The sequence below is a fragment of the Pyrgilauda ruficollis genome, unplaced genomic scaffold, assembly GCF_017590135.1.
Source record: "Pyrgilauda ruficollis isolate IOZ18807 unplaced genomic scaffold, ASM1759013v1 scaffold83, whole genome shotgun sequence".
NCBI lineage: Eukaryota > Metazoa > Chordata > Aves > Passeriformes > Passeridae > Pyrgilauda > Pyrgilauda ruficollis.
In genome coordinates, this window is record NW_024530266.1 from 1,376,430 (window position 1) to 1,404,362 (window position 27,933).

The 27,933-nt window shown below is 42.8% G+C and overlaps 1 protein-coding gene across 1 annotated transcript in view; it reads left to right on the plus strand.

Annotated features, from left to right (window-relative positions):
• The window catches only part of MAP2 (microtubule associated protein 2), a 226,243-nt gene continuing 198,310 nt past the window's right edge, over nt 1-27,933 (plus strand). The window contains exon 1 of the mRNA XM_041487718.1: nt 1-98. The gene's annotated coding sequence lies outside the window, so the exon portion shown is untranslated. The remainder of the gene's footprint in view (nt 99-27,933) is intronic.

Here is a 27,933-nt window from a genome sequence, read left to right on the forward strand (position 1 = left end):
ACAGCCCCGAGAGCGGCGGGGCGGGTCGGCTTGGCTTGAGCCGGGTACCCCGCGTCCTCCGTGTGCCCGTCGGTGCCGGCAGCCGCCGTGGCGCTCAGGTAAGGACCGTGCCGAGCCCCGTCGGAGGAGGAGGAGGGCCGGGCGGGGCGGGGGCGCGGGGCCGGCGCCGTTGCGGAGTGCAGGGAAAAGGGGGGTGGGGTGGGGGGGCAGCAGCGCGCGCTTCCCGCCTTGCGGCTGTCGCGAGCCCTTTCTGAGGGCACCCCGGTCCTGAGGGTGCTCCCTCCCCCCGTCCGTCCGTCCGTCCTTCGGTCTCTTCTTTGGGCCCTTCAGTCCCGGACCCAGACCGGAGTTCTCCGCGGGTCGCCCCCCGCCCCACCTCCCGGAGGTAAAAATGGAGCGGGGCGGCCGCCCGGTAACGCCCGTTTTACCTTCCCGGGGGCGGCTGCCGCTGAGGGCTGAGAGCATCTCCGCGCTGCGAACCCCTCCGTGGGATGTGAACCTCTGTCCTCTCCTGCCCCCACCCCTAAGCTTCTCTAAGGGGATCTGCGCGGCTGAACAAAGAGCGTTGTGTGAGGCGAGGGCTGTAAGCGCTGTTAATTTGCATAGGGGAAGGGGGGGAAAAAAGAAACCCCACCACCTAAAAAAAATGTATTGCACGGAACGGGGAGGAAACAGCCGCGCACGGGAGCCCGGCGGCGAACAATGCCTTTTTATGTAGGAGAAAATGATGTAAAAATGTGCCCGGCTCAGATGGCTGCAGGTAGGAGCCGCAGGCGTGTGCTGCGCTGCGCTGCCGTGGTGCTGCACCGAGGCGCCCGATGAGCCGAGCTCGCCTTCCTCTGCCCTACCCATCCCAGGGAGACACCCCGACCTGCCCGACCGATAGGATGTGCTCTGTGGAGCACCTTCGGGAAAGAAGGGGGTGTGCCGCATGCCGGGAGAGTTGCTCTCCGTGCGGAAAGATACCAACATGGTCAGTTTCTCTGGGTTTAGCACTTTCGGTTTTCTTCCGAATAAAAACGTTCTCTTGTGGTTTTGGTGGATTTTCGTGTAGGATTCTTCCCGAGACAGAGGTGTAGGTTTTCACTTGTAAGTGAGCATTAGCGTGGAGAGTAGCATTTTAACATAGCAATTAACAGAATAGCAATTAACATAGCATTAACATGCGGTAGAATGGGATGTATGCACATGTATGTTGTAAGTCTTACTTATTCTAGGTCTCTAGCATCAATGTTCCTAATTTGTCATGTCTCTGCGGTCATGCCAATAAATCATACTCCATCCTTCCTCAAAAAATCACTTGCTGTCCAGCATTTGTGCTGCTTATTGTTCAGAAAACCTGTCCCTTTTGTTTTCAGAAGGGTTCTTCCTTGTGAGATTGAGCCACATATTCTTTTGGTTCTCTTTCTTCCCATTTTCTCCACAAACCTTTGATTCCTCTCCATGAAAGAGCCTGTTTCTTTTCACCTGTGCTAGTTTAGACTGGCAGGGATGTCTAGACTACAGATCTTGTAGCTGAAGGACTCAAGAAGAGGCTCGGCTGCAGAATGTATTTATTTTTCTATAGCTTCTTCCCCTTATCTCCTCACTGAATGGCGTCAGCGTCTCAGCCCTTGCCTGGAAGAGAATGTGCTGAGAGGGCACGACATAGTGAAGTTGTCCCTGAGTTACGTCATCGATCACGAAGAAGTGATTCATGAACAGTGAAAGACTGGCCACTTCCCCTGAGCGTGCTACAAGCTCTCTTCAGTTAGGGTGAAGGCAGTCCAGCTAAGTTTGTGGATGGTTGTTTATTTCTCCAGCTGATGTTCTGAAAGTGTGATATGTACAGAGGAGCCCAGACTCACCTGTGTAGTGCCTAGGACTGGGAACCACCAATGCCTCACTGTCTGTTTCATTTACAAGACACTGGTGGTGCGCTCAGCAGTGGGCAAGACCTCGGTCTTCATTGGTACCAGTTTCCTGGAGCTCAGGCATTTACAGGTGAGCTAAAGGAACACACTGAAAATAACCCCAGTGGCTTTGTGAGGCTGTTCTGCATGGTAATGAAACACACAGGTGAGCCCTGGCACGGGGCTCTGGGAGCAGGGATGATCTCAGCAGTGCTGCATGGTGCCATAAATTCTGTCTCTTCTCATCTTTTCTTATCTCATCAAGGGACAGGATTTGGTTTTTGGAACTTTTCAGTTTGTTGCACCCGTATTGCACATTTCCTGTGGGTATTTGAGAGAAGCCAAAGAGCTGTCATCCTGAGAATCAGATGTTGCTGTTCTTGTGGAGAGTTTTAGCACACTGGAGGGCAGGTCATTGTGCTTATAATGCAGTTTGTTACGTAAAGCAGCATTTGCAGCCTTGATGTAGAGGACTGATGTAATTATAATAGTATGTTATATCATACCCACTTAGCTGTGTTCTTTAATATGCGTGGATGATAAAGAAATAGTTGTAATTTAATGACCCCTAAGGTGCTGTGCCTAGGCAGGAGCAATCTGATCACAACAGTCCCTAAATGAATTGCTGCATTCTGTGGGTTAAGAATTCCCTTGTTGCTAGATGTTTTTTCCAGAAGCATACCTTTCCTTTCAGTTTGTCATGCTCCTTTCTGTACAAGTTACCATTTGCTAAACCATATACCTAAATTCACAGAGGAAGCATTTGCTGTGTGTGCTGACAGAGCAGGCTCTGGCACTGTGCTCACTTAACAACGGTCTGTGGAAGTTGCTAGAAATATCTAACCACAGAAACAGGGCTGAGGCCCATTGCAGATTCTGCTGGGCTGTTTCAGCTTCACCTCCCAATGTGGCATGTCACACATGAGTTGGAGACAGGTTTGTTTTCTTAATGGGGTTGGAAGAAGAAGAAGAAGTAAAAAAGGATTTAGGTTGTGAGGACTTTATGACGGAGGCTTTCCGAAAGTCACCTTTTGATTACTGATGTCTCTACAAAGGCACAAGGGACTGACAGAGCTTGTAACATATCTGCAGCATATGAAGGATCTGAAGTCTGATCTGCCATAATGGGACAAATGATAATCAGCTTAAGAAAGGAAAATAAAAGCTCTACTGGTGCCTAAAGCCTGAGTTCCTTACAGATATTTTGCCTACAGTGCAGGCAGTGGCTGTGCTGAGAACTGATCTGGTAAAACTTCTGGCTCACGGTCAAAGAAAAAAAAAAATCCACCCCTTGGCTTTATCTGGATTTCAGAAAAGGCATTTCTGGCTGCAGGACACTTGAAACTGAATTGGAGCCTTAACTAGGAAGGGATTAGGGAGTGTTGCATTTAAGATGCACACAAATAATGACCAGAAATTTGGAAAGGTGTAATAGGGGTCCTAAGACTAGGTGACTTCCAAGGTCCTTTCTAAAATGAGTTATCTGATGATCTAGATATTTTGGGTTTTGTGCTATCTTTAAGTCCATGTGTGCACTTGATGAAGAAATAAAGGTATGCATGTGCAGATATGTAGAATTGTTCCTTAAGACCCAAGGATGCTTGTTTTGATCCATCTGTATTTATTCAGTTCAGACACGTGCTTAATTGTGCTTGAAAGTCAGCTTTAGGCACGTTTAAAAATTAAGCATGTTTTTACAGAAAAGACAATGTATTTTATGAAAAGAGAAAGAGGATAAGTTCATGTTGTGTGAGCTCAGTGTTGTAAACCCCTTGATGATATTTAGAGATACCAAGTACTTCAGAGAAAGCATGGAAATGTGCAGTGTTCTCTGATACCATGACACGGCTTATCTCTTCCCAAACACACCTGCACACACTAAGGCAGAGTATGGGTGGGTCCTGACATATTTAGGGTTGGTGCTTTTCTTCCATCCTTCTGTTTCATATACAGGTGTGCTCATTAGCAGCAGTTCTGTACTGCATCTCAGTTAATAAGAAAAAACAGCATGAGACTTATTTCCGTGGGGTGGAGCTGATTTAGAGGATTGGTGCTGGAAAACAGAGATGGTTTAAGCTGCCTGCCTCAGTAAAGGAAAAAGCTTTCATTTTGTGGGAAGGTTTAATAACAGGTTATGCTACTAAACTATACAAGGGTGTTTTAGAGGGACGTTCAGTGTGACATTTGTAATTGCTTTCTAGGTATCAGAGGAAAGAACTGATGTATCCATGGGGTTAATTTGGATTGTTGTGGCCACATGGGTTACTGTACTAGCTGTTAAGAGGATTTGAGGTCTTGATTGACCCATTTTACTTTAACACTAATTGTTTGCTGTTGTATTAAGGAGAAAAGATGAGCTAATCCTTATGGTTTTACACTCACTTCTGTTTTTCCCTACAGCAGTCTCACAGATGAAACTGATCTTTGTTCTTTTGTCTTGATTGGGGAGGTGGCAGAAAGGGATAACAGACATCAGCTTCAGAGCGTTAGTGTTTGTACTCAGTATCCTTCATCTTTGTTAGGGTGCCAGTTTGAAAGGAATTATGGTGAAAAGGTGTGGCTTGGTCAATTCTCTTTGTTTTCTGCAGTCTGTGAGACAGGTTAGTGCTGGTTGATAGGCTGGACCAGTGTTATGATACGCTGTTTCTCTTCTAGCATTTTTAAAGTACACTTTTTTCTAACTTTCTGTGATGTAATAAGACTATTTATTACACTACAGAAACAATTTATTTAGCACGTGATGCTTCCAGATAAAATATATGTGTTTCGTAAAATATATATATATACAAAAATTTAGAAAAATATAAGTATATAAAAAAATATGTGTTTCATATAGTAAAAGGGAGACAATGGCCTTATTACAACCAGCAGGGTTAAGTGGTGAAAATCAGAAAATCAGAAACTGTGATGAGCTCATTGAATGTGTACCTGACTTGCACCATCTGGAAAGAGACAATGCCATTTGCAGCTCTGTTTTCTGATTACTGAAAATCTGGGGTACTTTTTGAATTCATGGCAATAATCAGTTTACACCTGACAGTTCTTAAGTTATGGATTTGTAGGTAGAATTAAGGTCCTCTAGCAAATTTTCCTCCTTTATTTATACTTGGCACTCATGGGTATGAGGAGCTGAGGAACATTCCTTGTCTTGTCAAGCCCCCAGCAAGAAGTAGGAAGATTTCTTTTAGTACTTCTAGTAGTTTTAAGACAGTTAGATTGCAGTAGCTTCCAGTGAGTTGTCTATGAAAAGTTACTTTTCTCTCTGTGAAACTTGTAATTTTATTCCCTAAGAGAATTTTAAATTAAATTTCAATAGCTGTTTGCCAAATTAGCTGTATTTAAAGTATATACAACCTCTGGATAAACAAGACAAAACTCCCAAACAAACCAAACCCAATAGTCCAATCATGTCAGCTAACTTGGCAGCATTTAATTATAGGACCTATTGATTCAATTAACCCTATGTTTTCACTTTGTTTTCTGGAGAGAATGATAGGAGCTGGTTTCTGGTTTAGAACTAGGAACTGTCAGTTCTATCTTTAGGAACATAGATTATCTCTTAGGACAGCTGCTTGGCTATGCAAAACTTGCCACTTTGCTGAGGTTCCGATCTTGGATGAACAAAGCTAGGAACTGTCTCAAAACGAAAACATATTATGAAGGTTCTGAACAGAGTTTGGGATGTGCTTTTGAAACTCCTCCATTGGTGCGAATTTGTTCCAGAGATGAACAGTAGAAAATGCTGTAGACATTCAGAAGTGGCCTGTGTGCTTCCCTGCTGGGCCAGAATCCTGTATCTGCTGGCTGTGAGGAAGGATGGACTGGCCTCCTTCCCTTTGTGTCTCAACCATGGCTGTGCCTGGAGGAGCCTCAGCTGAGTTTGAGGTACAGCTGAGTTTCTCTCCTTTTGTTCTCCTCACTTTGTGTAGAAGGTATCTGAATAGTTTGTGCAGCAAGGGCAATTGCAAGGTGCCAGACATTAAGTCCAAGGACACCCTTTTCTCCGGGAAGGCTCAGAGTCTGACAGGGACTGTGAGGAAACTATTTTTTTTGTGTCCACTATGAAATGGGCTGAAAGTGCGTGTTCAAAACCCTTTGACTTTAAGGAGGGGTCAAGCATGGATTTGAATTCTACTTAGCTGGAAATATGGTCAGCTTGTTTTAGCTAACCAGATCTTTTCATGCCAAGTTACTCTGCTTTCGTCAGCAGTCCCTCTGTGACTGGGTCTGAGCAGATAGATCTGATCCCCTCATGGGGACTTTGCCAGACCCAAGGCCATATGCTGTGCCACAGCCTAGTGCTAACACTTGCTAATGTTAATGTGCTTTTGCTGTCCCCTGGCTGATTGTTGGACAAAGAGACCCCACAGTCTTCTAATGCCCCTGCCTGATTCTTGCAGCTGATGTGTGATGTCTAAGGTGTGCCTAGGCATCCCTTCCTCTTGTGACCATGTAGTATTGCTCAGACAGCAAAGCTTCTCCTTTTGTTTGAAGTGCTGCGACTGTGGCTTGATGACCAGCAGCTCTATGTTCATGTGTAGGTTTCTGCTGACAGAGGACTCCTGCTGGCATATCCCTGGCTGCTGGTGCCTGATGTGCTCAGGTGCTGGGCTGCTCCTCGTGCAGGCCGTGTTACAGGGTGTGCCAGGCAGGCAGCCTGCCCTGCCTGTTTGCAGCAAGACTCTAGTCATGCGTGTAGGCATTTGTCTGCTTCCCTTGAGTGTGCTGAAACTAATACTGGCTTTTGTTTCTATCAGCAATTAGAAGATTGTTCAAGGAGGCTGGGGAAATAAAAAAAAACGAAGGGCTCGAAAAGGAGACATGCAGGGGTGGAGCTGGATGATTTGCAAAGGCGGAGAACAGACCTTGCTCAAGGGGTGTTCTGGATGGTTGGTCATTCATATCCCATCCTTCTTGTCCATCTGTAGCTTGTGGGTGGGAAAGCATCACAGATGAAAGCAGATGTGGTGGCCCTAAGCTGTTTGGATACCCCCTCTTCTGTCAGTGCTCCCCTGCTACCTGTATTACAAAATACATAGTGCAGGGAGGCAGCCGCAAGAATAGAAGGGATATGTCTGAAATAAGAGTGACAGCTCCTCCAGATTTGTATTAGAGTTCTTGATTTGCACTGGTAGGGCAGTATTTGGGCCAAAGGTTACTCACAGCATGCTCAGAGCATACCTGGAGTCAGTGTCTGTGTTGCCAGGAGTCCAGAGCAGACCTAGGTATTTAGGGATGTGGCGAAGTGTGTCTGGAAGGATGTGCCCATCCTCTATCTATTGCAACATGATTGATTTGATGTCCTATAAAGAAAATCTCTTCCAAGAAAATGATAAAGAAACATATAAATCAGGAAGGAAGCTGTCTATTTCTTTTGTTTTAGAGAGATGAAATATGTGTATTTCTTGAGGTAGTGAAGGGAAAGTTGGCAAATTTGTGAGAGAGTTGTCTTGGTTTGAAAGACTTTGAAGTAACTTTGAAGTTAAGGGGCTTTGAGGCAAAGAAATAAGTTATTTACTCATATGTGTGTGTGACCAGGCAAACAAGCAGCAAACAGTCGCTCCCAGTCCCGGCCTCTCCGGCGCTTTCCCCTCGCTGCAGTTCCCGTCACGGCCGCCAGGGGCGCTGCTGGCTCCCGGCCGGGCAGGCAGCGCGTGACTCCCCTGCCTGCAGGGGGCGCTGTGGCGCGTCCACCCCTGGTTAATGGCGGGCGAGCCAGCGGGAGGGATGGAGAAGGCGCTTCCTTTACAAACCCGTGGGGCAGCCCGTCCCGGTGCCCCTCTGGACGGTGAAGTGAGCTGTAGCAGGAACAGCAGATGTGGGCACACCCCAGAGTGACAAATAAAACACAGCAGAAACTCTGCAGCCATAGCAAGAACCGCAGGGGGTTGGGCAGACACGGGGTATTGAGGTAAAATATAGTGAAAAACCCAAAGCAGCAGCAGAAGACAGCTGGGGCTGGGCAGCTGGGCAGCAGCAGCCAGGCTCCTGCAAGCAGCCAGGAGAGGCTCCTTCGGAGTGAGGAAGGGGCTCAGGGTCCCAGGTTTTCCCTTGAGACACCCCAGTAGATGGTGATGGTCCTTTCCAGTGTGATCGGGTGTTACTGAGGTCCCAGTTCACCGGCTGCTCCTACGAGCAAAGGCTCACTCATGGTAAAGAAGAGGCAGTATAGGGACTAGAGGCTCCAGTGGCAGTGAATTCTCCCCATGGTAGCAGCAACTTGACGTTCCCCTCTGACCCGAGAGTGAGCGAGGAGCTGAGCCCAGCCAAAATCTCTCCTTGTCTTTGCCCTTCCCAAGAGAAAAAACCCCAGCTAAGAGTAGCCAGCTGCACCCTGTCCCCCACCTTGGCCACTTTTGCCTCTTAAGTACCAATCATTATCATCTCTTAGGCAACAAATAGGACAAAGTCCCTGAGAGAAAGAAAAAAAATCCTAACCTCCAACAAGAGTAATTAAAAAAAAAAAAAGGAAAGCAAACAAACCCCTGTGTGTGTGTGTGGAATGCTTAATAACCTGATTCATTCCGAAGAGCAAAGGATGGAGTGTGGTAAATAAGCTTTCATTCCATGTTGTTCTGCAAAGTTAAGCTGTCAGGCTGTAGGGAGCTGGTTGTGCTTCTGAGTAAAACACAGCAGAATATTGAATCTAAGCATTTCTTGTTACCCATGTGCTGTTTGTTACAGCATATAATAAATTTATGTTTAAACTTTTAATAAAAGGCATTTTGTATTACTGCAAATTAATATATATAGTTTTATATCAACAGGTTGCCAAAAATAGCAGAAGTGATTTATAGATAATACTTACAGTCTTTTATTTTAGATAATTTTAATGATGTGCTACTAGTGTTTCTTAAAACATTAGCAGTATTTTGAATGCAGTATTAAAAATTCTTCTAAATGTACCTTTCAGTACAAATAGTTGAGAATGTTTTTTGTGGATTGCATTTGGGGAAAAAAAAAAGTCCAACTGTATGCACTTAGAATGACCTTTAGTACTCTTCTCTGAGCAAAAAAAAGCTGAATTCACTTGGGCTTTTTTTTTTTTCCTTCACTTGTTTTGGTCCACTGTATGTTTCCAGCATCACTCTCAGCAACAAATGGAATTAATAATTTGTTGCAAAGTTCTAATTGATAATTACAGGCACTTGGAAATTAGAAACACATTTCTCATTTTACCATATTTATGGTCTTGATGCTTCAGATGCTGGAATGTGTGTTTATTGAGATGGCAGTGCTGGTATCAGGATGCCAGCACTGACCTGCATCATGACCTGTCATTACCAATAGGCACAGTCAGTCAGGCCTTTCCTGCCAGCCAGCCCTGCAGACCCTGAGTCTGTTCAGACACTGACCTTTGGGAGGATGCTGATTTGTGAAAGTGCTGCCAGTGTTGCTTGATGTGCACTGAGCAGCTCTAGTTGTGGGGACTTCTGTCCTTTGATTCCTCTGGACTAAGTCTTTGAACCCTGTATTGCACGTTCAGGCTTTGTGACACTTACAGTAAGTAAGCAGTATCTGCTGAAACAATGCCTTGTTCAATGCTTTGAAAACTTTTTAGGAGCTTGATTCCGCTTTTTGTTTTTTAGTGCAAATGGATTTGTACACTGCTATTTATGAGAGTAGTCCTTGACTATAACTAATTTATTTTTTAAAAGATGGCTGACAGTGACAATATTTAATTGGTGAAAAGTGTTCACCTCTCTGAGCCAGCAGATAAAAATGCTACTGGCTATTTTAAGGCAGATACTCCTTCTTTTGGGTGGTGCTATGAATTTTCTGTTTTATTCCAGTGATGGGAACAGAGCAACTTGATGAATGTGCAAGCTGTACTTAAAGTAACTTGTTTACCCTTCAAATTAAGTATTTTAGGACTGAATTCTTTCACCACCTATTACAAGCAGAAGGAGGGAGTAAATACTAGGAAAAAAATATTGGGCAAAACGAATGTATTCCATACTTCAGGACATGAATCCATGTTTACTACCAGGGTCAGAAAGACTTCCTTGCACTGACACTATTGCAGGTTTGGAATTATGGAGCATTGCTCTAAAATACCTGTGGCTGGCACCAGGTGATTTGCCCTTACTGCTCTGCTAAACTCATGTGAATTCAAGTACAGAAGTTTCAGTTACTTGGAAGATTTGAGTTATTTTTGTTTCTAATTTGTTTTATATATGATAGAAGCTGTAATTGTTTTTTTTTTTTTTCTGAAGAGGATGGCATTTTCTTCTGCATTTTAAGTTATTGCAGGATCCATCTCAATGACACTACTTATTTCAGTGTGCAGTGGAATAAGTGAGTTGTCTGTATCCTGGGATGGGGAGACAATGAATATTTTACCTCTACTGTGTGTTTGTGTTTTCTGTAGCAGCGTTTTTGGTGCCTTTTTCTTTCTTGCCTAAGGGAGAGGGAGGGTAAGTGAAAAATGAGCTTTCCTCCAGTGAGAAAGTGATCTGTGGGCACATTAAAAAGGCAGGAAAAAAGAGATCAGGGAAATGTGCTATGTTTTCACTTGAAAAAATGAGCTATGGAGACTTGTCTCAGCTATTAGAGGTAGGTTCAGAGCTGACAGGTCAGTAGGAATAGAATTTGCCTGTTCCAGCAGGTGTTGAACAACAGATAAAAAAGAAGTGGCTATCTCGTTATATTCACCTCTTTTCACCATCCAAGCACGACATAATTTTCTTTAGGATTCTGTTCCTTTCATGCCTTTGCATTTGGAAAATCTGGTGGATTTATCTGCCCTGCTGCTCTTACCTGCAGGCAAAGGTTCATCTAGATTGAAGTGTAATCCTCCTAGATTAATAAATAAGCCCTGCCCCATGTCTGTGTCACTAAGCAGATGAGTAGCTCTTTGAAGGGTATTTTGAAGCTTGTGAAAATAATTTCTAGCAGAAACTTGAATTTTAAAAGATATTAAAATATACAGATAGTAAAATGAACAAGCAAGTAAGTGTGCCTCAAGAATAAAGGTACTATATCTTTAGTCACTTAATATATCCCTTGCTGTGATGGATTTACTTCGTAGCTGAACTTGAAAATCTTTCACAACTGGCACTGGTAATTTCCTCTTCCAGTGTTGGTTTGTCTGCATTTATCTCTTTCAGTTTGTTACCTTTCAGTTTAATCACTCATTTTGTATTGAAACATAGCTCTGGGCAGAGCGCCACGTAACTGTGAAACCTGCTGCATAGACGAAACTGTGGAAAAGGAACATGTGATATTCTTCTGCTGGATTTTGTTTTGAAATGAGGTGTTGCTTGTTTTCTGAGGAGCTTGGGATCATGGGCAAGACAGCTGTGGGATCAGCAGTGCAAATGAGCTTGGTGGGGCTCTGGGATAGTGGTGGGAGCTGCTGGCGTGTCCATCACAGGTATGCTGTTGGTTTTGGTTTTAGGTTGTCCTGTTTGCTTAGGTCTTGATCTGCAGCTGAACCGGAGAAGCTCTTCTGGGGTTGGGAATGATTTGTGTTGCAATTTGCTGGGCAAATTTTAGCTTTGTCTCTGTATCCACCAATAAATCAATCAGGGCCTGTCATGTCCCCCTAGGCAGTGAAGGTGTAGAGTGGCTATAGACTCTGCTGATGACTGATGAGACAGTGGCTCTTCGAGGTACTTGGGTGCCCAAGACCAGCAAAGCAGATTCCTGGCTGCTGGGCAGAGCAGGCATTTTTGCCCTGTGTGTCTCTGAGCAGCAGCTGTTTCCATTTCGTAACCTGCTAATTCCCAAGCACAGATGGAGCATCCTGACTCTGTAGAGTTCCCCAGCTCAGACTGCTTTTCTATACACTGGGAGGAGTCACAAGAGCTTCTGTCTTTGCTGTAAAAATGAGTTTTCCCTGTCATGCTTGAGAAATACTGACACAATTTTTCTGTGCATGCCACTGACCCTGTTAATCGTACATAATCAGTCTGAAACATTCCTGAGAACTGACTACTGCAAGTAAACAAATAAATATTTTCTGGATTTGGCCTGAAGAGAGATGAGGTGGAACTGAGATACAGGCTGTGAGATGTGCCTGCCAAACACCATGGTAGCAGAGAGAAGCTTGTCTCCACCTGACCTTGGGGGAGGAGATGTGATGTGGCAGATGCTCTGCAGAGAGGAGCTGGTGGAGAAGTGCTGTTGAGTCTGTGCCATTAATTGTCACAAATGGCAGCCGAACAGGGACTTAAATAGGCAACTAGTGGCTGCACTGGTGATGATGCTCAGCTGAACTTTATGGGGGGCTGAAACAAAGCCCATGGTGCCGATTGACCTTTCTGCAGGATGGAGGGTAAGCAGCTGAAAATTATGGGGAGTGATGTATCCCAGGAACATAAAGATATCCCAGAGACAATGCAACTGATTTTGAAAAAGCATGTCAGGAAAATTGAATCTACAGATTTGGACAGACTCTTGTTACGGGCTAAAGACTGTGATCTGACTAAACAGCAGCAATGTTTTCAATCATCAAATATGGGATGCTTCAGGGGATGCTTTGTAGTACCAAGTTACGTGGGGTGACAGAGTGCTGTCAGAGCTTTTGTGTCCATGGTGGGCAGTGTTTGAGGCGCTCATGGCACATGTGGCACCTGGAGACCAGAAAAAGGAGGGCACTTGTGCTGCCTCGAGAGTCGCACCGGCCCCTTCTGCACCACCATCAAGCGAAACACAACCTTCTAATCATAAGCTTGTCGGGGCTGTGGAAGGCGAACTGGAGAATGGCCCCTTTGCCCCCCATCCTTTTGATCCTGGGGTGCAGCCTGATCTTTTCCACCCCAGTCTGCATGATGGATAGGCAGCGGTGAGCAAACAGCTACTGCAGGGGGGGATGTGGATTTATTGCATGCTTTTCTGGTCCTTTACCAGCCCAATCAACCACCTAGATGGAAAGGCTTGCCTTATGGTATCATGAAAGAGCCTGGCAGTGCTACATCCCTGCTCCCTGCACATGGCAGGATTTACCTGGGGAAGGGGAGAAGCATGACCAAGATGAACTGTATCCTACAGACTGCCTGCATTGTTCTGATTGCTTCTTGTGATGGATGATCCTGTAATAATCCTGATTTGAAAGTTGTCCTCTCAAGCTGAAATTACACAAAACCATTAACTCTCTCCTGTATTGCTTATTTTCAGTTCCTGTCCGTAGGCAGAAACATTCCCTTGTAATTTTGTTTCCCAAGGTTCTGTCTGTTAAATCACTGTCTCCATTCAAGGGAAGGATGGTTACCAGTTATTGGGTGTTTTGATCTGTCTGCCTGTTCATGGGGAAAATAAGCTCTTGTGAAGTCATGTTATCTTGTGGAAAACCTGGGCAAACTCCAGTGAGTGATATGAAGGAGATAAATTATAAAATGCTAAGGAGTTGAGATGGCACATATATTTTACTTCCTCATCCTAGCTTTTGGATTTTGCTGAAAACAGTAACATGTAAACTTAACACTTTAAGCTCTAGAGATCTGGCAAACCGATGTTACACATTTTCCTGAATTTGGTAGGTTGAAATATATTCATGTTATGATTGATACCTTTTCCACATGTATTTTTGCTTCCACCCCTGTCCTGGTTTCACCATACAGGTGAATGTGCAAAAGACGTTCAGATGTTCAGCATCATTTTTTGTCCGCTTTTGCAGCCCTTGGAGTACCTGTGTCCATAAAGACAGATAATGGGCCAGCCTACACATCCAAAGAGATGACTTTTTAATTTGTGGGGAAGTGCTGTGTCACGGGTATTCCACATTCTCCTACGGGTCAAGTGATTGTTGAACAGACCCATAGGACTCTCAAGTCCATGTTGTTCAAATAAAGTCCATTTTGAAAATAAAGCTCACAGGATCTAACTACACTGACAAGTTGTGTTGGTCCCTGAAATAAATCAAATTCCCCGGGTTGCCAGTCTTGCTTACCTGTTTTCTGTATAAATGGTACTATTATAAAAACTGCTCTTACCTTGGATTTTAATTTTTTTTTTTTTTTTGGTGAAGGACACAAAGCACAGGGTCTCAGTGAAAATATTGCACTTCCTATTAACAGTCAGAAATAGTCCTGGCACGGTCTTTTGGTGGTAGTCACAGGAACATATGTGTGGTAATAAACAGCCCTTCTAGGCTTTCTGCTGTGGGCTCTGGACTTTGCTGTGCTGCAGCTGACTTGCTTGCAATAAAGCTCTTGTCTGTGTCTTTAATGAGGGACTTTCCTGAGGTAGAAATTGCCTTCCTTGGAATTAGGGGAGGAGGAGTGATGTGTATTGTGAAGAAAAGCTAAGCCAGGAAACACCTGGCAACCAGATGGCCCCTAGCATGTTGCATTGTACCCACACCTTCATTAAGGATTACTTTGGCTGTCTCTGGGTAATAGATTTAGAGGTTTGGGGTCACAAAGAATTAGAAAATTGTAGCCAGTTGCAATTAAACATGAGTTATTTTTAGAGGACAAAGAACTGAGCTGAAAGCTGAATTAGAGCTACTTGAAATGTCAGGGCTCAAATACTAGGACGGTATTTTCTAGGTGACTGACAAAGTAGCCCTTGCACTCCAGTCAGAGGCACAAAGCCACCCAGGGTGGTGACAGGTGGGCTTGAGATGGCAGAGCTGTGAGCAATGGCAGTAATGTGCAAGTGACATTATTCTACTTCTTAGGGCAGCTGGCGTTAGCTACTTCCCTCTGAATATTCATGTGTGCAACAGATAAAGAAAGGTTACTTAGACTATTAGTAGAATAGAACTGTGTGGTTTGCACTGTGATTTGTATAAGCCTGGCTCAGTATCTTACACTTATGTTTTACCTACATTTAATTTGTTTTGTCTTTTGCCATCAAAGTGCCTGCAGTCCAAAAAAGGCAGGCTCAACGTTATAAAATTTTCAGGTGAATTTTAAGAATATTGGTAGAGAAATAGACATCTGGGCAGAACAGTACACAACACCATTTTTTTGTGTTGTTGACCACTTGGCAGCAGTTGGTGGCATGTGGGTGTCAGGAATTCAGGCTGACCCTGTGTGGTTGCCCAGAAGTGAGAAAGAGGAAACTGCTCTCCCTCCTACATCCTCAATACTCACCTGCTTACTCCAGCAGGTAAAAAGAGGCATGGCAGTGCTGAGGTGTATGGGTGTGTTTTGGCTGTCTCACAGCTGCTCTGGGAGATGCCTTGTCTTGAGGGAGCTGTTCTGTGAGTAAGTGCAGGCACACAGTTTGTGGTGATTGGGAGTGGGGCTGGCCCAGCCTCATCCCCAGTGGCACAGCTGTGAGCAGCAGGTGAGCAGCACTGACAGCAATGAGCCATGGAGAGTGCCCAGGGGCACTGAGCAACCACCAAAGGGAGCAGAGGGCACACAGGGGCAGGGCATCAACAGGAGGGGATAAAAGGCTGGGCTGAGGAACAAGGACAGATGCTTGCAGCCTTCTGAAGTGGTGGGGTGTTGCTCTCTATGGGCTGAAGCTTTCTGAAATTGTGTGGTGATACTCTGTGTATTGTGGCTGTCTCAAGTGTGACAGCTGTGACAAATAAGTGGCTCAGATCTCCTGGTTCTTGCTGAATCCAGGACTGATTGATACGGCCTTGCAGCTCACCTGCTCATTGCCCTGCCTTGAAAGGTTTTTAGCTATCTTAGGAGAATAACAAAGAAACTTTGCTAGTCCAGGGGTCGTGTAAATGCAGGTTGCCTTCCTTGCAAACACTTTGGAGCATCTTCAGGAAGCTTCAAGGTTGTTCATTACTTTCATTCTCATGATGTTGATGCAATAATAACAGCATTGCTGGCTTTTATCCTGTATATTCTTTTGAGCAGCGTCTTTGCAGAGAGTGTATCTCTTTGTCAGTTTTATGTTAAAATGTTTTTAAGCACAACTTGAAAACACTTACAAATGGAACACCAATTTAATTACTTGTTAGCATTGATATCAAAGCTTATTGTGAATTTATTGCAGGTGAGCTCTGAGGAACCCATCTAAAAACCTTGTTTTATGTATTGCTTCAGTTTTTAAGGCCACATCCTTGGGGTTGGTTCTACAGCTGCAATCTTTGTTAAAGACCATCTTAACTTCCATTATGCAACTGAAGTGTTTGTATTTTATTAAAAACAAGCCAGTGGTACTCTACTTGGTATGGGGCAGCCACATAAATATGGAACAACTGTCTTGAAAGGGTGGATCAAGTTATCTTCTTGACTTCATTTTCTTGCCTCTCTGAATCTGAAAGGCTAAAGGCAAAAATATTCTTTTGCTGTGCGTTGGTGTCTTCAACCAGTGAAAACGCCACAGCAGCAGCTTGGAAAAAAAAAAAAAAAACAGGGGGAAGTGTGCCTGAAGGATTTACTGTGCTCCTCTTGGTTTTCCCTTGAGAAGAGCCCAGCTGTCTTGAAGTTGAAATTAAAATGTAAATCCTAAATTAGGCATAATTAGGGTACTTCCTTTAGACAATGTCTGATGCAGGCAGCTTTGGTTTTGGGAGTACGCAGGTTTTTTCAGTGTTTGAGTAGTGAATGAGGGAGGAGATGATTAGCAATTAGCATATTGTGTTGGTCCAAAATTGGGACAAAAACCAGAACACTAGTTCTTTTTCCACAGGAATCTTGCTGCTAGCGGTGTGAAAATCTAATGAAGACCTGTAATTCTAAACATACAGAATTCCTGCTCCAGTAATGAATGCATTGGTATTAAAATGAGCAGAAGGTTGGGGTATGGGTCTTTCTGTATTTTGTGTGCATTTTGCAGGGTTGGAATGGAGAAGTCCTGGGATGTCTTGCCTTGGTGGAGGTTACCATGGGCCTGCCAAAGTGCTAAAGAGCTCTGTGAATTGGATTGCAAGGTGCCTTGCCTTAGCTGGGAATTTTTACTTTGTCTCTGCTGGGCTTGGCTTAGTCCTTGGAAGAAACATATTTTGCAGAAACATTTGCAGTGGTAACACAGGCACAATAACCTCGTTTTTGTCAGGGAGTTGGAGTTATTTCCACTGTGTGGAACTTGCTGGAGGCCTGAGCATGTATGAAGCAGTAGAGACAGTTTTGGTTGGAATGGGCCTGGGGAAGCAGGCTGGGACTCATTCCCATCTGGAAACTGAGTGACTGCAGTGTGTTTTTCTTCAGTGTTGGGGTTTTGGCACCTGCTCTCACACTAATTCAGCTGTTGAGAATGTTGTAAAGGTCTGTAAATGTCTCTGTAAAGGTAGGTAGGGCTCTCTGCTTGTGTCTGACAACTTGAGGCTTCTTTTTCCCTTTTCCTTTCTTACCTTTTTTTACCCAGAAGACTTGTGGTGTGGTGTAGGGGATGGTAAGGACAAAACAGTTTCGAGACTTCAAACTTATAACCAGTTAATAGTAGTAACTATTGTTTACAATATTCCTTTTGCTAGGGAATGTCATTAAGTACTTACTGAGATACATACATTCATGGTCTAAAGAGATCATAAATGGTCTTGAGTTTTATGGCTAAGACCGACATAATTTTTCAATTTAGAAAAGGCCTCTTTGAGCCTAGCTTTTAAACAGTGTTATGAAGTGGTCTTGTGTGTGATATAATCATGGTCCGGTACACTGATGTTTACTTTGATGGCTCAGAGGCATAAATAATATTATAGCAGTGCTTTAAAACAGTGCTGTTTCATTTTTTAGCTTAATATATTAACTAGGGAGGGAGAAAGTAAAGCAGATGTTTGTTTTCCTTTCTCTGTACTGAAAAAGCTGTTGTTCAATTTTGGTTTTGCCATGCAGATTTTTTTTTGGTGACAACTGGTGAAATGCTGTTAGTCAGATGGGATAGTGCATCTTTATAAAATGTCATTTGAGATACTGGAAAATGCCTAGCTGGGCTAATGTTGTCCCTTATTCTAAGCTATTAGCTTAGATACTTCCTGCAGTTTCCTGGAGTCACATAATGGTCTGCTTTAAGTCCCTTTAAGTCCTGTATTTGTGAATCTTGAGCTATGACTCAGGGATTTAATTTTTCTTTTCCTTTTGGGACAGAGACTAAAATAAAGATGATTTTCTACAAGGGAATCTGACAATTTTGTAGAGATTTACTACATTTCTGTGAAAGTTTTAAACCAACCCAGTCATTTACTAGATAATTATTCCTGCTTCATAATGCTGTCTGTTGCTTAGAAAAATTCTTCTGGAAGTCGCTTTTCCCCCCAAAGTGCTGAGGATATTAAAAATTTCTTACAGAACTGATTTGCATTGCTGTGAGGTTCCCCAAGGATATTCCATACTGATCAGCCCTGATCCTTTTACTGATTTGCAGTAAACTTTTAATTGTACGTCCTTACTCATAAAACTGTTTATGCATGTGCATGTCTGTGTGTGCACACATATGACTCCACTGAGCTGAACGGAACTTAATGTACAAATATCACTGGAGTCTAATACTTGGATTGTGTTAAACAGAAACAGTTTAACACAAACAGTGGGGACATGACTGCCAATACATGGGAGCTGTCACCTGGACAGTTTTCCAGTGAAATATGTTCTACCTGCAATCAGTGCTACGTCATTTGCAGTGATGCATGAATCACTAAACCCTTCTGCATACTGCATTTACATGCCGTGATAATACATACAGAAAAACTCTAAATAGGAAGCTTTTTCTATGGCAGCAATGACTTACGCAGTAAAAATAATGTAGTGCTGGATCGAGAAATGTAAAGAATGATAGAATAACCTGTACAAGTCTTTTGAATTATGAACATTCATATTATAACATTCTGTTAAAAAATAATGGGGGGGTGGACCCTTCCCCTCCGCTTTCTTAGCTTTTTACTTTTTTAACAATTTTGTTATCTTCAAATATTGATTACTATATCCATATTGATTACTGTTTCAATTTTATCAGCACGAATCACACCTATTTATCACAATTCTTTATGATCAATTGACAAGAACTATTAAATAATCTTGATTAGATTCCTGTTTTACCCCACTTGCCATGCTGAGATCATTTCTACAATATAAATTGATAAGTATCCCCTTAGTCCTTTTCCCTCAGTTACTTGGTTGTATGAATCATAACTGTGAGAACCTTAGATGGAATAAATAGGTTTTGTTTCTTGCTCTGTAAAGGGGAAGGTTCTCTGTTCTCCTTCCTGTAGCAGGACAGCCTGATGTCAGCTCTGGTTGTGAGGCTCAGGTTCTTGATTGCCAGCTTTATGCTCCTTAAGGAAGGGAGCTGTCATGCAGAACTTTACCAAGGGCCCTGGTTATCAGATTGGGTCTGCTCTTTCACTGTGAATTCATGTGGAGAGCAGGAAGAAAGTGATGATGTGTAATCTAGAGCTTGTTTGATTCACCAAAATGAAATGTGTATTTTTAATTATCATCTTCTGTTGAAAGAGCTTCTGAAGGCAGATTAAATATTGTGGGGAGTTGTTGTCTCCTACTGAGACATTCTTTACCTAGAGTTCTCAGAAGAATTGAAGTCTTCTTTATATTCAGTTGGTAAAATTAGTACAGCATCCATTTTATAACAAGCCTGTTGCTTTCATTTATTCATTATGAAGCTTGTGGGAGGGACAGTAGTAACTTGGATGAGATTGTTAGTGATTTTTCCATAATTTTCTAAACTGTCCTACAAATGAGCAGCATAGAAACCTTGCAAAAAATTATGGCGTAATTACTAATGTATTGGAATTTATGAAGGGATTCCTTGCAGAGCAAGGGCAACTTATAGCAAAATTAATGGCCTGCCAGCTATAGATCTTTTCTTAAAGGGAGAAGGTGCAGATCCTTCAGTGTCACTTGTACATTATCACATGTAATTTGTATGGTGACTTTTGGGAAGGATGAGGGAGACTTCCTACCTGTTTAGACCATGAACATAAACTGGCAAATTAATCTAAAAACACAGGTATATGAATATGCATGCAGGTGAACATTCATGTGGGTTTTATTCTGCACTCATTGAAGCAGCAGAGAGAGAGATTAGTTTGTGCTGGGTCTGAAACTGCAGTGTTTAAAAGGTAAATGACATTTCTGTTCACTCTTTCTTTATATGGTATCCTACAGACTTGATAGTTCAACAGTTAAGCCTAGGCTGTAATCTCTGGAAATCATTTGGTGAGAGTTATTTTTCAGTAAAACAACATGCTTAATAAATGTTGATGTGTCACCTGCTCTAACACCATCAGTCAGGATTTACTCTCTAGGTATAAGTGAAATCTGTACCTGAATTACTAATTGTTGGACATTAGATAATTTTTAGGTATCTATCAAAGTTTCATTTTGGCTTTTTCCAGTCAAAGACAAAATCTGGTTTTGGGTGATTTTTACCAGTTGTGATTGAGGTCCTTCTCCTTTAGCAAAACCCAGATGTCTTGTGGCATCAATGCCAGCCTGTTCATTAGGGAGAACAAGGAGCCTATGCTTGTAGACTGTTGCAGGATTAGCTCCTAAAGTGTGGTTATTCCCTTTTCTCCCCTTTGAACAGTGCATACTCTGCTGTCCTCGGAGCTGTCAAGCCTTTGGGGCAAAACTCATCCTTTGCTCAGAACAACCTGTGCTAGGAGAAGATCTCTGGGTACAAACTTCAAAATTGTAGGAGTATTATAAAAAACACAGGTTTCAATCTGCTCTGAAACTGGCTTCTAAATACGCAGGGAGAACTATGGTCATGCCAAGGGATCTAGAGAGGAAAGGCATGCTTGAACTGAGCATTTTGCCTGTGTTCTGTGGTCCTGGACTCCTGTGTTGTTGTCTGAGGTAGGTGGTTGTGTGTCTCTTTGGGCAGGCAGGGGACTGCTACCTTTTAGGAGAAACAGCATTTCATGGTCCCTCTGTTCTCCAAGGATGTCTGGGTGATTTTGTTGTTTCCTTCATCGTTCTCATCTCAAGAGTATTACTTTGGTGCAGGTTGTTAAAGACCTCACACTCTTCCCAGATGCACTGGTGATAACACCATGCACTGTTCAGGTACCTATACAGACTTTCTGATTCATAAATGTTCATTAGTTCGTATCATGGACATTAATCCCATAAACCAGCTCCAATCAGCAGCTGAATTGGGGACAGATTTAGGGGGAGAGCCAAGTCTCTCTTTGAGCACAGGGCACACAGAGGAGAAAAGGGCAGATCTTAAATCAGTGTGTAATTTGTTTTGGTTTTCTTGAGGCCTTGGAGCAATACAATGCAGGTTTTTTGAAGCTGACATAACAAAATATTGGGATATGCTGCCAAGTCCATGTGGGTGGAGAAAAAAAGGAGGTGTTACTGATTTTTGTAAACACTTGTGTTCTCAAGAAAGAAAGAAAAAAAGGAACAGATTTTCCCAATGGTTCTTTGAGAATGTAAATGCCATGAGTATTTTGGTTAATGGCAGAAATGGCATTTCCTGTGCTGTCTTTATTGCTCAATTGCCTTGTCCTAGTTACATAAGTTGTAGTTTATCAACTGGAGCAGATGCATAGGAAACCAGTTGGAGAACTCTACGAGCCATTCATCACTTTCTCACAATTTCCAGCTGAATTACTCATACTCACAGTTGCTGTGAAAGAGAGCTCAGGTATTTTGCATCAAAGCCTTGAAGTTGCATCCTTTCACCTGTAAAGTAAATTTTTTTTGCCTTATATTTGACTATATTTAGGTGGAAAACGTGAAAATTAGCACAAACATCTATCATTTTCCACAGAGACAAATCTCAAAAGTTTTTAGCAATTATGGAACTCTTTTTCATCCTTGATAAAACCTTATTTCTTGCAGTGGTAGGAGACAAATGAATTGTCACACTTACGTTTACACCTTAGGTGGTGAGGGATGCTTGTCACCAACCTACATAAACCATTTGCTTTACAACAGTATATTGATCAGCCCAATATAATGTTTTATTTATGTAACCAAATGTAAAGAAGGTATTTTTTATCAAGAGATTCTGTGTGTAGATGATTAATTGTGACAGATGTGTAAATAGTGTTCAGGTAATTTTGAGTTCTTTAAAAGAGAACAGTGACTTTTAAAATATTTGGCAGTGCAGCGTGTGGCCTGGAAGTGGAGATTCTAGTGGATGTTCACTTTGATTTGTAAGAGAAGAGTCTTAGAACTGCCTGGACTCATAGCACCGTTTGCTCTCCATTCTGGGCCTCTTGTTAGGCTGATACAAGATGTCCCTCTGAAGATGCTGATGTTTTTATTAATCTTACTATTGAGTGCACTCTACATTAAAAGAGTGCTTTGCTGTTCAGAGCTCTGAGATGCTGCAGAGTTGGGGCATCATTACTTGAAATAGTAATGACCAACTCAGTTCCAGGCAATCAAAGGAAGAAGGAGATGTTGGAAGAAAACAGACTAAAAAATCTAGCCCCAAATGGAGCAGAGGACAAGTGTGTAGAATAGCAGCAATGTGGGAATCTGTGAGGTGAGGCTCACTTTATATTGCATGTCTCTGTTTGTGAGGGTAGGGATTTAAATTGTGTTGTGACTTCTAGTGAATTGGAATGTGAATGGAGGAAGATGCTTGGTTTTGCTTCTTGCAAGCCTGACCTGAAGCTGTTAGCTGTGGAGCTGTTGATCCCAGCAGCAAAAACAGCCTGTTGTACTAATCAGTGCATCAGGTAGTGGGACTGCTAGGTCTTGTTTGCTTAATTTGGCCTGGTAGTGCCTTTCAATCAGTGGCACTAGAGTGAATAATAAATAAACTCAAGATGTGTCCTGGTATCTTCATTGTAGGCCATAGGTCTTACAATGTAAGCTATTAAATTACTGTAGATGAAACACCAGAGAGATTGGTCCTTGAGTCCCTTGGGGACTGTGGAATTGCAAATGAACTCCTCACAATTTATTTAATCAGAGCATGTATTTATTTTTTCAGAAAACCTTCTCTTGTGACAAAAGTTCATGGAGCGACTAATTGGAACAGAGGTACAGCTGGGACTCTCAGCTTCCTTCCCAGAGTAGCAAGCTCCTTTTGTGCATTTCTGTGCCAGCTCTCTTTGATCCACTGATATGTAAGGACTTTACATTGAACCTCTGTCAGGGGCAGATGGGCCCACAACTCCTCAGCACCCAGCATGGAGGAAAACTACTGTGCTGACACAGTGCCTCATAGATAATGTGGCTTGCTCCCAGTTTCTAACGTGCTCTTCTTTGTTCTTCTGAGAACTCTTCTGTTCTTCTTCTACAAGTAATAATTTTGTAAATGGTACTTGTCTTTAAAAACAAAAATTTCTACTCTTTTGTGATATATCGTAAGGTGATACGTCCCCAAGTTCATTGGATATGTGGTGTCAGCTACAGTTTGTACAGTTTAGATTGAGGACAGCTTTAGAACATGATATCTTTCCTGCTAGTCTGAAAAATCTAGATACTCAAAGAAAATGAGTACAAATGTTTGGCTCTTCTGTGAAGTGATCTGTTGCCTTCCATGTGCTTGCAGGTGTGGATGTAGGGGCCAAAACCTATAAGGCTGATATTTTCAAAAGCATCCGAGTAGTGGGAATTGGGATGCACACAAATCCTGGATTTCTTCGTACACAAGCCAAATAAATCATGTGCAGCCCATGGGGGTTGGCTGCTGCCCATGTAATGTGTTCCCTCCTATGCAATCCAAGTGGAATGTTTTCCTTCTGAGCAGCTCAGTGTCTGGGTGGGTGACTGCATGGAGCTGTGTGAGGTGGACATTCAGGCTGCCCAGGTGCCACCTGGCTGAGGAACCTGCTGTCCTTCTCCCAGTTGTCCCAGAGGACTTTGGCCCTGATGTTGGTGTCCTAATTCCCTCCATGCAGTGTAAGTAAGACCAAAGAAGATAAAAGCTCTTAGGTAGCTCTTACCCTTTTGAGTACAGGGACAATGTTTGTCTTCAAAAAGTCTGTTGTTATTTCAGCTCATGAGATGGAATGAGGGAAAAGGCTTTAGTAGTCATAGTTAAGTTTTTATTTTGAGAGAAAGAGGACATGAGGTGAATGTGTCACTCAGTTTATTTCTCCTAATGCTCATTAAATTTATCTTCAGTGTATTTGCATTATGTTCAGGTTATCTAATGAACTTGCAATTACTCCTTCTCTTTTTTTGTTCCCAATTCTCATCTCTGCTATCTTCATTATGAAAAAAAGCATTCTATAGCAATAGGTTTGCTGCTCTAAATGAAGGGAGTTCTTTTTAACAAAAGTTGATTTAGTGTCTGAAACCAGAAGAGTCATGGTTTGTCTCCTGGATCAGGTGGCTGCAGTGGTGAAGATCAGCTGACACAGGAGCTTTTTTTTTTTTTGTTCTTGTAGGCAAGTATTCTTCTGATAAAGAAGGATATGCAACTCTAGGAAATCAGGAATTATAACTACTTTAACATCTGGTGTCAACCAAAAAAACTGAGTATGCTCAACTATCAGAATATTATTTTTCTGTAGTTAAGACTGTGTTTCCATCGTAAAGACTTTTAGTATCTCTAGGGATTACAGGATAATAATAACTTGGCAATAAAAAAAAGAGAAGAAAAATTTGCCAGTTGAAAGTTGGCTTCAGATATATTCTCCTGAGTATATTTTTTGTAAGCATATCATAACAAAAATTTTTATATTTAGATTATATCAGATAAAAAAATTCCTAGCAGTCTGTCATGTGGGGTTGGATCTTTGTGGTGAGAACTGCCATCTCAAAAGGAGAGATTCTGTTTTGGTGTTTAAAATGCCTGTTTTTTTTTTTTTTTTTGGTTTTTTTTTTTTTTTAAAATAAAGCATGCTTAGCTTTATTAAAAAATCCTGTAGTTGCAAACAATCTGTGTGTCACCAAATTCCATCTCTGCTGGGAAGTGAGGTTCCTGAGTGGTGTTGGTAAGTCCTGGCATGCATCTGTCTGCCCCTCTAGAGACACAGGTGTGCTTGAAGTTGTGTCCCTGCGTGCAGTGGCTGTTAGTGAGGGCTGGCTTCTTCGTCATGCTGTGACAGTGCCATGTAGATGCATGTTTATGGATACATGTTTTCCTGATCCTGTGCTCTGGAAAGAGCCATTCTGGTTCCACTGCAGTGCTTTGAAAAGGAGTGGATTGCTCAGGGAAGCTGTGACTCCACTGTGGCTCTGCCTGCTCCATTCCCCCTTCTTCCTTTGCCTTGAGGAGAACCAGTGTCTTGCACAAAACCCAAGTGATTTTCAGGAAGCCATTCCAGTCTGCTTTGCAATAATTCTCTCTTTGAGTGAATTTGTTTGGTAAATTAGCAATAATGTCTGGCATACCGAGTGCAGAGTTTCCTGAAAGGAAAACAAATATGAATTTAATATGAAGAGTTAATTTACATGTTTCTGTCTTGAAAATGAATTTTTTCACTGTTCTGGAAGCTGGATGAATTGTCCTGGAAGCACAGAGAAACAGGATTGGGAAACATGCAGCTTGAGTGCAACATTTGAGATACTGCTCTGTGCAGAGGCTGACCTGGAGACTCCAGCCTGGCACTTTGGGGTGGAGCTGCTGAAACCTCTCTAAATAACAGATCTTAGAGGTTGTTTTGCTTTTTTTGTAATAAATCAGTTGTGAATCCTTGTTTGCATTATTCATCAGGCCTCAAAGACAGAGGAATAGCTTTTAATGAATTCATGTACTAATATTTTTCCATCAATAACTGAGTCAATTCCTGGAAGGGAAGCATCTGTTTCCATTTGAGGTGTGTGACCATTCAGACCTTGGCATCTTTGCTGATGCTGCCACTGAAGAGGCCAGCTGCATGGATAATGGATCTTGGGGCCTGGCTTTCTGTCGGTCAGCAGCTGGATTGCACCATCATGGAATTTCTTGCAGGCTGTTTGCATAAGGGTTGGGTGAAGCAGCACGGTGAGTGAGGCCTGGGTAAAGATAGCTCAGATAGGCAGTGCTGTGGTACCTCCCAAAATAGTAATTTTTTGTGTGTCCTCTTCTTGGAGCGCACTGGTGCCCATTCCTGGCTGAGACAACTGTGCTGCAGGTTCTCTCTCCCATTTTGCTGAACTGGGTAACTGTGCTAACTTAGCTTGGTTCAACACATTCCTGAGAGCTGGATTAACAGCTTGTGGGGAGGCAGCCCCAGAAGGGGATGATAGTGTTTATGGTGACTGGGAACTGGAGAGCTACCAATGCATTTTCTTTTGTAGGCAATATGGGAAAACCAGCTTTGTGTTTATTTTTTAAAAATCTTTCTTGCAGTTTAAAACCAGCTCTCTGTTTAGAGCAAGTGTTTGCATTTGAGCCTTTGGAAATGCTTGTGGTCAGAGGCACCAGCAGCACCTGCAAGTGGACACCTAGCTAATGCTTGGTCCCCTTTCAATTTCATGACATCTTGGGTACAGAGATCAAAAGAGTTGAGAAAACTGGTGGGGATGAGTGGGTGAATTGAAAACAAAGTTATTTGGTCCAACTTGTAACTGGAAGAAGATGTGTTCCTGTGTTTTGTAGACAGAGTACTTTGAGGGCTTTGCCCTTGCTGGTTAGGATTACATGGGCCATGTGACAGTGAAGGGCATTCTCTGCTGGTTTAGGCACGCAGTCTGTGGTGATTGGGAGTGGGGCTCATCCCTAATGGGCTACAGCTGTGAGAAGCAGGTGGCCTGTATTGAAGGTAACAAGCCATGGAGTGCTCAGGTGCACTGACCAACCACCAAAGGGAGCAGAGGGCACACAGGTGCTGTGCATGTGGGATGAGGGGTATAAAATGTGGATCAATAAGGAGCTGCAGGTGCTTGAAGTTTTCTTTGGTGTTGGTTGTGCCTCCACTGTCGTCCTGACAGTAGACCAGTGGTGATTCATAACTGGATGGGACATTTAATTTCTTGCTGGCAGGTTGGGAATTTTTCCTGTAGTTTGTACCCTCTCTTGTTACTATGCCTTCTCTGCAGATTTAGCCTTGACTTGCCGCTATGCAGGGATGAGATGCTTGCTGGCAGCAGCTGCATAGTTTGGGTGTGCAGGTTTGAGTGGTTGTCCTGAAAAGTCTGATAGTCAGATGGAGTTCTTAGGTTTCACTATCTGACCAAAAGATGACAGTGATTTGTTTACAGATATTCTGTCTGCTTAGTTACATACTTTATTTTTAGAGGGTTCCAGTCACTTCACGTGAGGGATCATAAATAGCTAAAATGTGTTGCTTTTCCAGACTTGTATATGGCTAAATGGATTGCATGACACTAGACCAACCTCTCCAGCCACTGAGAAGCTCTTGCTGCGCAGAGACTCAAGTTTGTTTTCAGAAGCTAGTGAGGGTTTTGCCTTTCACTCAGGCACAGTTTTCTGAGTCACTTAGTGAAGTTTTACTATGTTTTCTTCTTGGTAGGGAGTCCCATCACTAAGAGTTCAAATGCTTGCTCCTTTTTGTGTGAGAAATATAGTCTGTCACAGCAAGCAGTGTGGGTAGACCTGAACTCCACATTGCCGCTACATTTCTGGGAAATTCCATAACAGTGGTATAATGTGTCATTGGGAGCTACTGTGCTATTTCCTAGTAAGATTTAGCTCTAAGCTGGAGTTGTATCCATAAAATACTTTTGTTCGGATGTAATCCATTGCATCAGGGTGTTTCTTGCTTTTAAAACAGAAGTAAAGCATTGAATCTCCAAAATGCTTCACAATGGGAAGAGAGGTCTCACTGCAAAGTAAATTAAGAGCAAAGGTTTGACAAAGTAAATTGGAATTTCTGGTAAGCATCTTATATCTGGTTTTGTGAGTGCCACTGCAGACTTGTAGTGCTTTCCTGTCTCAGTTGCACATGGGTGCATTGTCTTTAGCTGAAACATGCTACAATCCACCCTTCAGACAGGTGAGCTCCGGAATCACAGCTAAGTATGAGTAGGGTATATTATGGCCAGTTTCTCCCTTGTAAAACCAACATTGATATGTACTGGAATGAATCCACTGGGTGATTAAGGGGACAGTGAGGTTTGAGGAGAGACACAGAGGGCAATGTTTTTCTCCCATCTGGAAATGTTTTTCTCCCATCTGCCAAGAGGGGAGGTTATTTGGGAGTTTCAGTGCTGCCTTTAGCTACCTTGTGGGTAGGGAGCGTGTAGAACAGGTGCTGCCAAACTTCTTGAAGTGCATGATGAAGGAGCCAGGGCAAAGGGTGCTAGTTGAAACGGGGTTAATTCCAGGTAGATCTAAAAAAACCCCATTTTGTATCATGAGGGTG